The sequence below is a fragment of the Coregonus lavaretus genome (assembly GCF_964263955.1).
Source record: "Coregonus lavaretus genome assembly, contig: HAP1_SCAFFOLD_1329, whole genome shotgun sequence".
In the NCBI taxonomy this organism is placed as follows: Eukaryota; Metazoa; Chordata; class Actinopteri; order Salmoniformes; family Salmonidae; genus Coregonus; species Coregonus lavaretus.
The window spans coordinates 80,485-92,172 of NW_028157694.1; the positions used below are offsets into that span (position 1 = coordinate 80,485).

The 11,688-nt window shown below is 43.7% G+C and overlaps 1 long non-coding RNA gene across 1 annotated transcript; it reads right to left on the reverse strand.

The window, feature by feature from the left end:
- Nucleotides 1-4,704: 4,704 nt before the first annotated feature.
- Nucleotides 4,705-6,608, reverse strand: LOC311125058. Its single transcript, XR_014612829.1, has 3 exons — nucleotides 6,000-6,608; nucleotides 4,853-5,015; nucleotides 4,705-4,761 (listed from the first exon to the last, which is right to left on the reverse strand). It is a non-coding gene; the product is annotated as an uncharacterized lncRNA (long non-coding RNA).
- Nucleotides 6,609-11,688: the final 5,080 nt, after the last annotated feature.

Sequence of the window (11,688 nt, forward strand, 5' to 3'; positions counted from 1 at the left end):
AGAACGGCAGTTCCAGAGGCTGCCTGCGACCTGGAACTCCACGTGGGTGGTGCGTGCAGGGACCACCAGGTTAGAGAGGCAGCAGCCACGCGGTGTGGTGCGTTTGTGTAGCCTGTGCAGAGAGGAGAGAACAGGGATAGGCAGAGGCATAGTTGACAGGCTGTAGCAAATGGCTACAAAAATGCAGAGGAGATCGGAATGAAATGAGCTAAGCATCTGGGAGCGGAGAGAGCAGGGCCTCCCTCACCAAAAACTTCTACCTCAGAAACTAAAATTGTTTCACTGAACCACCCGAACAAAAACTCTCTCAACTTCCGCCTTTAGAAATCAGAATTGTTGTGAACCACAGCGGTTCAATGTTTAAAGGAATAGACTCAACCCACTTTATTCAGCTAGCCAACTATGACACCATAGCTAACTAGCAAGCTAGCATCCAATAACAATAACACACCGTTTAGTACCAACACTTGGTCACAACAAACCACCAATAGTGTGTTAACTAGCTAACTAGCATGCTAGCATCCAGTAACACACAGTTAAGCACCAACACTTGGTCACAACAAACCACCAATAGTGTGATAACACACTAAACAGATCATTCGTGTCTGTGTCAAGTTCCTTTCATGACGCAGCAATGATTAGACGTTGGCTAGCTAGGACAAGTATATTGTATTTAGCTACTACCGTACAGTTAGCTGGTCGTGTTGGGGAGGTAGCAATGGCCACTGTGTTGACTTAGTTTGAAGAACGGCTAGCTAGCTAGCTTCTTGCTACACCCGGCACACAATGGCTATTGTGTTGACTCTGACTCTGTTCGAAAAAAAAAAAACGGCTAGGTGGCTCGCTTCGTGCTACAGCCGGCACTGCCAAGACACAGTAACTACACACAACCCACGATGCCTAGCTATGACGCCGTAGCTAACTTGCAAGCTAGCATCCACTAACACACAATTTAGCACCAATACTTGGTTACAACAAACTGCCAAGAGTGTGTTAGCACACTAAACAGATAATTCAAGTCCGTGTCTAGTTCCCTTCATAACGCATAACGCAGCAAAAAATTAAACGTTGGCTAGGACTACATTAGCATTGGAACCAGCTCTCCAGCGTTGCTAATCGTTACCAGTAGCTACCCGCTAGCTAGCTAGCCTCGTGCTTCGATACTAACCTAAAAATTACCTACGGAAACCTACAATAACAACAATACTAATCTATAATAAATACAATACCTAACTACAGCTAACTACCTACCTACGATCTAATACATGGTTAAGCAGAAAATTAAACGTTGGCTAGCAGCACATTACCTTAGGAACCAGCTCTCCAGCGTTGCTAATCGTTACCAGTAGCTACCCGCTAGCTAGCTAGCCTCGTGCTTCGATACTAACCTATAATTACCTACGGAAACCTACAATAACAACAATACTAATCTATAATAAATACAATACCTAACTACAGCTAACTACCTACCTACGATCTAATACATGGTTATGCTTTACTCAACACCATTTGAGAAGCTTATCTCCTGCTTACCTCCAGCTGGAGAAAAACACGACCTCACCCGACAACGTCCAGATCCAACACATACACTTAGGTTGGAGTCATTAAAACTCGTTTTTCAACCACTCCACAAATTTCATGTTAAAAAACTATAGTTTTGGCAAGTGTGTTAGGACATCTACTTTGTGCATGATACAAGTAATTTTTCCAACAATTGTTTACAGACAGATTTTTTCACTTATAATTCACTGTATCACAATTCCAGTGGGTCAGAAGTTTACATACACTAAGTTGACTGTGCCTTTAAACAGCTTGGAAAATTCCAGAAAATGATGTCATGGCTTTAGAAGCTTCTGATAGGTTAATTGACATCATTTGAGTCAATTGGAGGTGTACCTGTGGATCTATTTCAAGGCCTACCTTCACACTCAGTGCCTCTTTGCTTGACATCATGGGAAAATCAAAAGAAATCAGCCAAGACCTCAAAAAAAATTGTAGACCTCCACAAGTCTGGTTCATCCTTGGGAGCAATTTCCAAACGCCTGAAGGTACCACGTTCATCTGTACAAACAATAGTACGCAAGTATAAACACCATGGGACCACGAAGCCGTCATACCGCTCAGGAAGGAGACGCGTTCTGTCTCCTAGAGATGCATGTACTTTGGTGCGAAAGGTGCAAATCAATCCCAGAACAACAGCAAAGGACCTTGTGATGATGCTGGAGGAAACAGGTACAAAAGTATCTATATCCACAGTAAAACAAGTCTTATATCGACATAACCTGAAAGGCCGCTCAGCAAGGAAGAAGCCACTGCTTCAAAACCGCCATAAAAAAGCCAGACTGTGGTTTGCAACTGCACATGGGGACAAAGATCGTACTTTTTGGAGAAATGTACTCTGGTCTGATGAAACAAAAATAGAACTGTTTGGCCTTAATGACCATCAATATGTTTGGAGGAAAAAGGGGGTAGGCTTGCAAGCCGAAGAACACCATCCCAACCGTGAAGCACGGGGGTGGCAGCATCATGCTGTGGGGGTGTTTTGCTGCAGGAGGGACTGGTGCGCTTAAAAAAATAGATGGCATCATGAGGAAGGAAAATTATGTGGATATATTGAAGCAACATCTCAAGACATCAGTCAGGAAGTTAAAGGTTGGTCGCAAATGGGTCTTCCAAATGGACAATGACCCCAAGCATACTTCCAAAGTTGTGGCAAAATGGCTTAAGGACAACAAAGTCAAGGTTTTGGAGTGGCCATCAAAAAGCCCTGACCTCAATCCTATAGAAAATGTGTGGGCAGAACTGAAAAAGTGTGTGCGAGCAAGGAGGCCTACAAACCTGACTCAGTTACACCAGCTCTGTCAGTAGGAATGGGCCAAAATTGGTGTGGGGTGGCATTTCTTTGGGGGGCCACACAGCCCTCCATGTGCTCGCCAGAGGTAGCCTGACTGCCATTAGGTACCGAGATGAGATCCTCAGACCCCTTGTGAGACCATATGCTGGTGTGGTTGGCCCTGGGTTCCTCCTAATGCAAGACAATGCTAGACCTCATGTGGCTGGAGTATGTCAGCAGTTCCTGCAAGAGGAAGGCATTGATGCTATGGACTGCCCCGCCCGTTCCCCAGACCTGAATCCAATTGAGCACATCTGGGACATCATGTCTCGCTCAATCCACCAACGCCACGTTGCACCACAGACTGTCCAGGAGTTGGCAGATGCTTTAGTCCAGGTCTGGGAGGAGATCCCTCAGGAGACCATCCGCCACCTCATCAGGAGCATGCCCAGGCGTTGTAGGGAGGTCATACAGGCACGTGGAGGACACACACACTACTGAGCCTCATTTTGACTTGTTTTAAGGACATTACATCAAAGTTGGATCAGCCTGTAGTGAACAGCACATTCAACTATGTAAAGAAAAAAGTATTTAATAAGATTATTTCATTCATTCAGATCTAGGATGTGTTATTTTAGTGTTCCCTTTATTTTTTTGAGCAGTGTATATCCACAGTAAAACAAGTCCTATATCGACATAACCTGAAAGGCCGCTCAGCAAAGAAGAAGCCACTGCTCCAAAACCGCCATAAAAAAGCCAGACTACGGTTTGCAACTGCACATGGGGACAAAGATCGTACTTTTTGGAGAAATGTCCTCTGGTCTGATGAAACAAAAAATAGAGCTGTTTGGCCATAATGACCATCGTTATGTTTGGAGGATAAAGGGGGTTGCTTGCCAGGTGAAGAACACCATCCCAACCGTGAAGAACGGAGGTGGCAGCATCATGCTGTGGGGGTGCTTTGCTGCAGGAGGGACTGGTGCACTTCACAAAATAGATGGCATCATGAGGAAGGAAAAGTATGTGGCTATATTGAAGCAACATCTCAAGACATCAGTCAGGAAGTTAAAGCTTGTTCGCAAATGGGTCTTCCAAATGAACATTGACCCCAAGCATACTTCCAAAGTTGTGGCAAAATGGCTTAAGGACAACAAAGTCAAGTATTGGAGTGGCCATCACAAATCCCTGACCTCAGTCCTATAGAACATTTGTGGGCAGAACTGAAAAAGCGTGTGCGAGCAAGGAGGCCTACAAACCTGACTCAGTTACACCAGCTCTGTCAGTAGGAATGGGCCAAAATTCACCCAACTTATTGTGGGAAGCTTGTGGAAGGCTACCCGAAACGTTTGACCAAAGTTAAACAATTTAAAGGCAATGCTAACAAATACTAATTGAGTGTATGTAAACTTCTGACCCACTGGGAATGTGATGAAAGAAATAAAAGCTGAAATAAATAATTCCCTCTACTATTATTCTGACATTTCACATTCTTAAAATAAAGTGGTGATCCTAACTGACCTAAAACAGGGAATTTTTACTTGGATTAAATGTCAGGAATTGTGAAAAACTGAGTTTAAATGTATTTGGCTAAGGTGTATGTAAACTTCCGACTTCAACTGTATATATATATATAAAGCGGTGACAACATACATGCAAGAAGGGACATGTATTTATATATTTTATAATTCTTTGACAGATCCTATACATTATAATATATCAAAGCAGATTTACTTACCAGAGCACGCCATGGCCACTGAGATTATCCATAATCATAGGTTATTTCACTCTCTGCTTGGATGTTTTCAATAGCAAACAAGCAAAGATGAGGTTTACATTGGACTATCATCTTTTTCATTTTGCAATTTGGGTACCTGTGGGCATCATTTACCAGCCTCCCCAGTGAACCATCTTCGCAGGATGCATCTATGCTAAAATAGAAGAGGGAAACAGATTTACGTTTTCTCCACAAAACATATAAACATATAGAGATTAACTGATGTCTTATAGGGTTTTACTTACCACCATGAGCCATTGTTCCATTCAAAATCAAACAAGAAAGCATTTTGCTTTTCCGTATACTTCCCCTGCCTCTTGTCCCATTCATATTGCGATATAAACTCCCCACGGTACTCGAGGACAAAGGATCCCTTTTCAATTGGTGCTGAGGCAAATACACCACGTCCTGATGTAACAAAGTTAAGAACTTAGTATCAAGTAATACAGTTCAAATTAGGTTAATGAATTGCAGTTGATCAGACCCATTTAGCCTGCTTATCAATGTGTATGATTTAATATTTAGGGGAAAGATCCATTGCAGGGGTGCAAACTGGTAAGGACCCAAAAAGGTGACATCATTCAAAATACATTTGGTCTGAAAACTATGAAATCACGAGGAGACGTATTTTATGTTGGATTTAATGACAGATCTACAGCTAAAAACGGAAACGCCGAAACAATGGCGTTAAAGCGGGGCAAAAAGAGATGTGATCCCCGGTCAGGTTCCAGCAGTTATCACCACTAGACCTGCAGTGACTTGCACCGCTGAGTCTGCCTTTGACTCCTCGCTTTAGACCGCTTTATTGCAGACTTTGTATTTAAGGACATCAGCGTACACAAAAAATCCCAAATCACAACAGGCAGGGATTACGCACACACCCACTCATGTTGTGAACACTCTGTCGGTAGGCCTACTCGGCGGTGCATTTTCGCTGTTCTGTTAACTTGAATGGTGCCGTATTTGTTCTACGCGCTGATACGCATCATTCACATGTATTGTACATTTTTATCACCCAAATGCTTCTACATTCCGTTTATCGTTGGGGTTGTTATGATCAAATGTAAAAAAAAAAATGTTGAATTTAAATCACATTACCGGCTTTCACACATAGCGCGAACGGTCTGCCGACTGGCCAAGGAAATTACCACCAATATCACACATTCTAATAGAAGTTGGGAGGTGTAGTTCATAAATCTGGAATATTTTTCCCCATCCCCCAACAGCTTGCAAAATAATCACAACATAACTTCTGAAATTGGATGTTAAAGCTGTATGTGTCTAATGCAGCGGTACGCAGTGATTTTTTCACTTGTGTAAGAATTGAATGTGTTTCAAATGACATCCCAATATGGTATGACCCAATAAGTGTAGCGTGTGTGTATAACATACCTTTATAGTCATTGATCCATTTGACTTTATAACAAGGCTTGTCACTTCCAGAAATAATAAAATGAATAGCCTCAGCCTCAGGACTAAGTCTGGCTCTTCGTTTTGATATGCTCTTCAATTGCCCATGTGCTCCTCAACTAGAAAACATCTACATTGGATGACAAAAAGTCAGCGAGACAAATACAGAAAAGACTAATACTTGATTTGAATCGAATAAGGATATATCAAATGGTATTAGTCTGCCTTTATTCATATCGTGCTCATGTTCTTACTAATGCAGTATCCGGTTAGCTTATTAGGCTAACCGATCAGTGCAAACCTTATGCAACTGCAATCACAATAGCAATCTTTTCACAGTAAGCACAGTAAGCAATCTTAACACCTTCAAAGATATATACTGTTATAAAAGTATAGTACTGTAAACTCTACAAATAACATTATCTGAACTGAACAACCAATATCATCACTTTGGCTTTAAATGGAAAAACATGATAGTGCTAAGTAACATTTGTGGTCAAGAACACTTAAATGTAAGAACAGCTTAGATAATAACTATCTCTTTAGTTGTAAATGAAGAAAAATAAATGTATTACCTTCATTTCTCTTGCACTTCTTCAGTTCTGAATTGTCCATGTGGCAAAAGTCCTTTTCATTCCTTTCAGCTAATTTGCAAACATTAGCTTATCTGGCTAATTGATGCTAATTACGTTTTTATTTGAGGGATTTAGGGGGATTTTATGATAATAAATAAATAATATGCCATTTAGCAGACGCTTTTATCAAAGCTTAGTTATAGTTGACTATGATGACATGTATTATTTGTATTCAAGTAAATCTATCTTGAATAGTTGGAAAGTGTGCTCGAAACAAAATCAGGATATGTCACGTAACTAAAGTGTGTCACATGACTAAAGTGTGTCCGTGACTAAAGTGTGTTTAAAGTGTGTTAATGTTCCAAAACTGACCACTAGGTGGCGTATTCACAGGTGAGCAAAAAGCGTAAACACACACACACACTTCAAATCATGAGATTGGGAGGGGAGAGGGAGGGGGAGAGACAGAGAGAGAGAGAGAGAGAGAGAGAGAGAGAGAGAGAGAGAGAGAGAGAGAGTAGAGGGAGAGGGAGAGGAGAGGGAGAGAGAGAGAGAGATAGACAGCGAGAGAGAGAGAGAGAGAGAGAGAGAGAGAGAGAGAGAAAGAGAGAGAGAGAGAGAGAGCGAGAGAGAGAGTAGAGGGAGAGAGAGATGAGAGAGAGAGAGAGAGAGAGAGAGAGAGAGAGAGAGAGTAGAGGAGAGAGAGAGGGAGAGAGAGAGAGGATAGAGAGATAGAGAGCGAGAGAGAGAACGAGAGAGAGAGGAGAGAGCGAGAGAGAGAGAGAGAGAGAGAGAGAGAAAAGAGAGAGAGATGAGAGAGAGAGAGAGAGAGAGAGAGAGAGAGAGAGAGAGAGAGAGTAGAGGGAGAGAGAGATGAGAGAGAGAGAGAGAGAGAGAGAGAGAGAGAGAGAGAGAGAGAGAGAGAGATAGACAGCGAGAGGAGAGAGAGAGAGAGAGAGAGAGGAGAGAGAGAGAGAGAGAGAGAGAGAGAGAGAGAAGAGAGAGAGAGAGAGAGAGTAGAGGGAGAGAGAGTGAGAGAGAGAGAGAGAGAGGAGAGAGTGAGAGAGAGAGAGAGAGAGAGAGTAGAGGGAGAGAGAGAGGGAGAGAGAGAGAGAGATAGAGAGATAGAGAGCGAGAGAGAGAGAGAGAGAGAGAGAGAGAGAGAGAAGAGAGAGAGATGAGAGAGAGAGATGAGAGAGAGAGAGAGAGAGAGAGAGTAGAGGGAGAGAGAGATGAGAGAGAGGAGAGAGAGATGAGGAGAGAGAGAGACGAGAGAGAGAGAGAGAGAGAGAGAGAGAGGAAAGAGAGAGAGGTGGTCCAGTCCAGTTCAAGTGTTCAGTTCTGATGGCTTGTAGATAGGAACTGTCTCTGAGCCTGTTGGTATCAGACCTTATGCTCCGAAACCGTCTTCCCGGCGGTAAGGGAGAGAACAGCCTGTGGTTGGGGTGTGTGGGGTCCTTGATGGTGCTGCATGCCTTCCTCAGGCACCGTTTCTAGTAGAAGTCCTGGATGGTGTGGGAGCACGGTCCCAGTGATGTACTGGGCCTCGTCACCACCCGCTGGAGGGCCTTGCAGTCGTGGACGGAGCCATTCCCGTACCAGGCCGTGATGCAACCGAGTCAGGACACTCGATGGTGCAGCGGCAGTATTTGGAGAGGACCCGGGGTAGCAATGCTGCCTTAGTAAATAGAGGAGCTGTCCTCTGACAAGACTGGTGGTGTTGCTGCTCCATGTCAAGGTGCGGGCCCTGTGCTAAGAGTCAGTGTGGAGGAGGGTGTTGTTGCCAATCCTCACAGCCTGTGGTTCTGCATGTCAGGAAGTCCAGGATCCAGTTGCAGAGGGTGGTGGTCCAAACCCAGGGGCTCTGAGCTTGGTGTTGAGCTTGGAGGGAACAATAGTGTTGAATGCTGAACTGTAGTCAATGAACAGCATTCTCGCATAGGTGTTCCTCTTGTCCAGATGTGTTAAGGCTCTGTGAATAGTGATGAAGTGGCATCTTCCGTGGATCTGTTGGAGCGGAAGGTAAATTGGAGTGGGTCCAGTGTGCCTGGAATGCTGGCCTTAATGTGGGCCGTGACCAGACGCTCGAGGGCACTTCATGATGACTGAGGTGAGTGCAACGGGGCGATAGTCATTTGGGTATGTCACGTTGGCTTTCCTTTGGCACTGGGACGATGGTGGTCTCCTTGACTACAGCCATGACGACAGGGGTGAGTGTACAACAAGTTCTCACAGTCTCACGTCAGAATTAGATGTCCATCCCATGTTTCTCAACGTGTTTTAAGGTTAAGTTCAGGTATTAACTAAGAATTCTTAAGGTTAGGCATTAACTCCGGACGGTTAAGGGAAGGGTTAAGGTTTGGGATAGGGTTTAAAACAGAAATATCGAAAACAACTTTCTATCGCTGGATTCAAACATGCAAAACTTTGGAACCAGAGGCAGATGCTTCTAACGAGAGGCAGGTGCTTACTCCCATGCACCATCCTCCTCCACAACGCCCTAGCAAAACCCAAACCTACTTGAAGGTAACAGCCGCTCACTGTTTGCCCCCCTAGTGGCAGGTTTCCACGTCATCTCGAATACTGTCTTGTATCATGGGGGAGTGCGACTGGGCGATAGTCATTTGTGCATGTCACCTTGGTTTTCTTGGACACTGGGGTCAACGGTGGTCTCCTTGAAGCAAGTGGGGACTCCAGCCCGGGACAGGGACAGGTTGAAGATGTCCGAGAAGACACCCGCCAGCTGGTCAGCAGCACATTCTGAGGATGCGGCCAGGGACGCCCTCTGGGTCCACGGTTTTGGGAGTATTCACAGTTTTCCTCACGTTACCTCGCAGCACCTCTTTCTAAATATCTAATTTAACTGTACTGTAATACAATAATATTAATATGTATAGATGAATAGTGTATAAATAGTGTTTTGTCGTTTCTTGATGTCTTTCCATTTAACGCTTATATTTAATGTAATATCTTAGGTTGTTCTTGTCTATAAATGTTCCGTCGTGTATTTTTAAGTTTTACGTGGATCCCAGGAGAAGAGTTGTTTTCTGCATTGTGCACAAAAGTTAATTGGGATCCTTATAAAAATTAAACTTAAACATCAGCCTTGATGAGGCGAAAGCACCTGGTCGTCCGGAGCAGCGAGAGCCTTTCCTGAATGGCTCGGTATCGTCTGCCTCGAATCCAGCATAGAATATGTTAAGCTCGTCTGGGAGGGAGGCTTCGGTGGGCACCACACAGCTGGATTTGTCTTTGTAGTCCTTGATAGCCTGTAGTCCTTGATAGCCTGTAGTTCTTGATAGCCTGTAGTCCTTGACAGCCTGTAGTCCATGATAGCCTGTAGTCCTTGATAGCCTGTAGTCCTTGACAGCCTGTAGTCCATGATAGCCTGTAGTCCTTGAAAGACTGTAGTCCTTGACAGCCTATAGTCCTTGACAGCCTGTAGTCCTTGATAGCATGTAGACCCTTGATAGCCTGTAGTCCTTGATAGCATGTAGTCCTTGATAGCCTGTAGTCCTTGGCAGCCTGTAGTCCTTGACAGCCTGTAGTCCTTGATAGCCTGTAGTCATTGACAGCCTGTAGTCCATGATAGTCTGTAGTTCTTGATAGCCTGTAGTCCTTGACAGCCTGTAGTCCATGATAGCCTGTAGTCCTTGACAGCCTGTAGTCCTTGACAGCCTGTAGTCCTTGATAGCATGTAGTCCTTGATAGCCTGTAGTCCTTGATAGCCTGTAGTCCTTGATAGCCTGTAGTCCTTGACAGCCTGTAGTCCATGATAGCCTGTAGTCCTTGACAGCCTGTAGTCCTTGACAGCCTGTAGTCCTTGATAGCCTGTAGTCTTTGACAGCCTGTAGTCCTTGATAGCCTGTAGTCCTTGACAGCCTATAGTCCTTGATAGCATGTAGTCCTTGACAGCCTGTAGTCCATGATAGCCTGTTGTCCTTGAAAGCCTGTAGTCCTTGACAGCCTGTAGTCCTTGATAGCATGTAGTCATTGATAGCCTGTAGTCCTTGACAGCCTGTAGTCCTTGACAGCCTGTAGTCCTTGATAGCCTGTAGTCCTTGACAGACTGTAGTCCATGATAGCCTGTAGTCCTTGATAGCCTGTAGTCATTGACAGCCTGTAGTCCATGATAGACTGTAGTCCTTGACCGCCTGTAGTCCTTGATAGCCTGTAGTCCTTGACATATATACTGTAGCTATAGCCAACCACTGAACGTTACCCTGCTCCCAAATATATATATATATATATATATATATATATATATATATATATATATATATATATATATATACTGTAGCTATAGCCAACCACTGAACGTTATCCTGCTCCCAAATATATATACTGTAGCTATAGCCAACCTCTGAACGTTATCCTGCTCCCAAATATATATAATGTAGCTATAGCCAACCACTGAACGTTATCCTGCTCCCAAATATATATATACTGTAGCTATAGCCAACCACTGAACGTTATCCTGCTCCCAAATATATATACTGTAGCTATAGCCAACCTCTGAACGTTATCCTGCTCCCAAATATATATACTGTAGCTATAGCCAACCACTGAACGTTATCCTGCTCCCAAATATATATATACTGTAGCTATAGCCAACCACTGAACGTTATCCTGCCCCCAAATATATATACTGTAGCTATAGCCAACCACTGAACGTTATCCTGCCCCCTAATATATATACTGTAGCTATAGCCAACCACTGAACGTTATCCTGCTCCCAAATATATATATATACTGTAGCTATAGCCAACCTCTGAACGTTATCCTGCTCCCAAATATATATACTGTAGCTATAGCCAACCACTGAACGTTATCCTGCTCCCAAATATATATATACTGTAGCTATAGCCAACCACTGAACGTTATCCTGCCCCCAAATATATATACTGTAGCTATAGCCAACCACTGAACGTTATCCTGCCCTCAAATATATATACTGTAGCTATAGCCAACCACTGAACGTTATCCTGCTCCCAAATATATATATACTGTAGCTATAGCCAACCACTGAACGTTATCCTGCTCCCAAATATATATATATATTGTAGCTATAGCCAACCACTCAACGTTATCCTGCT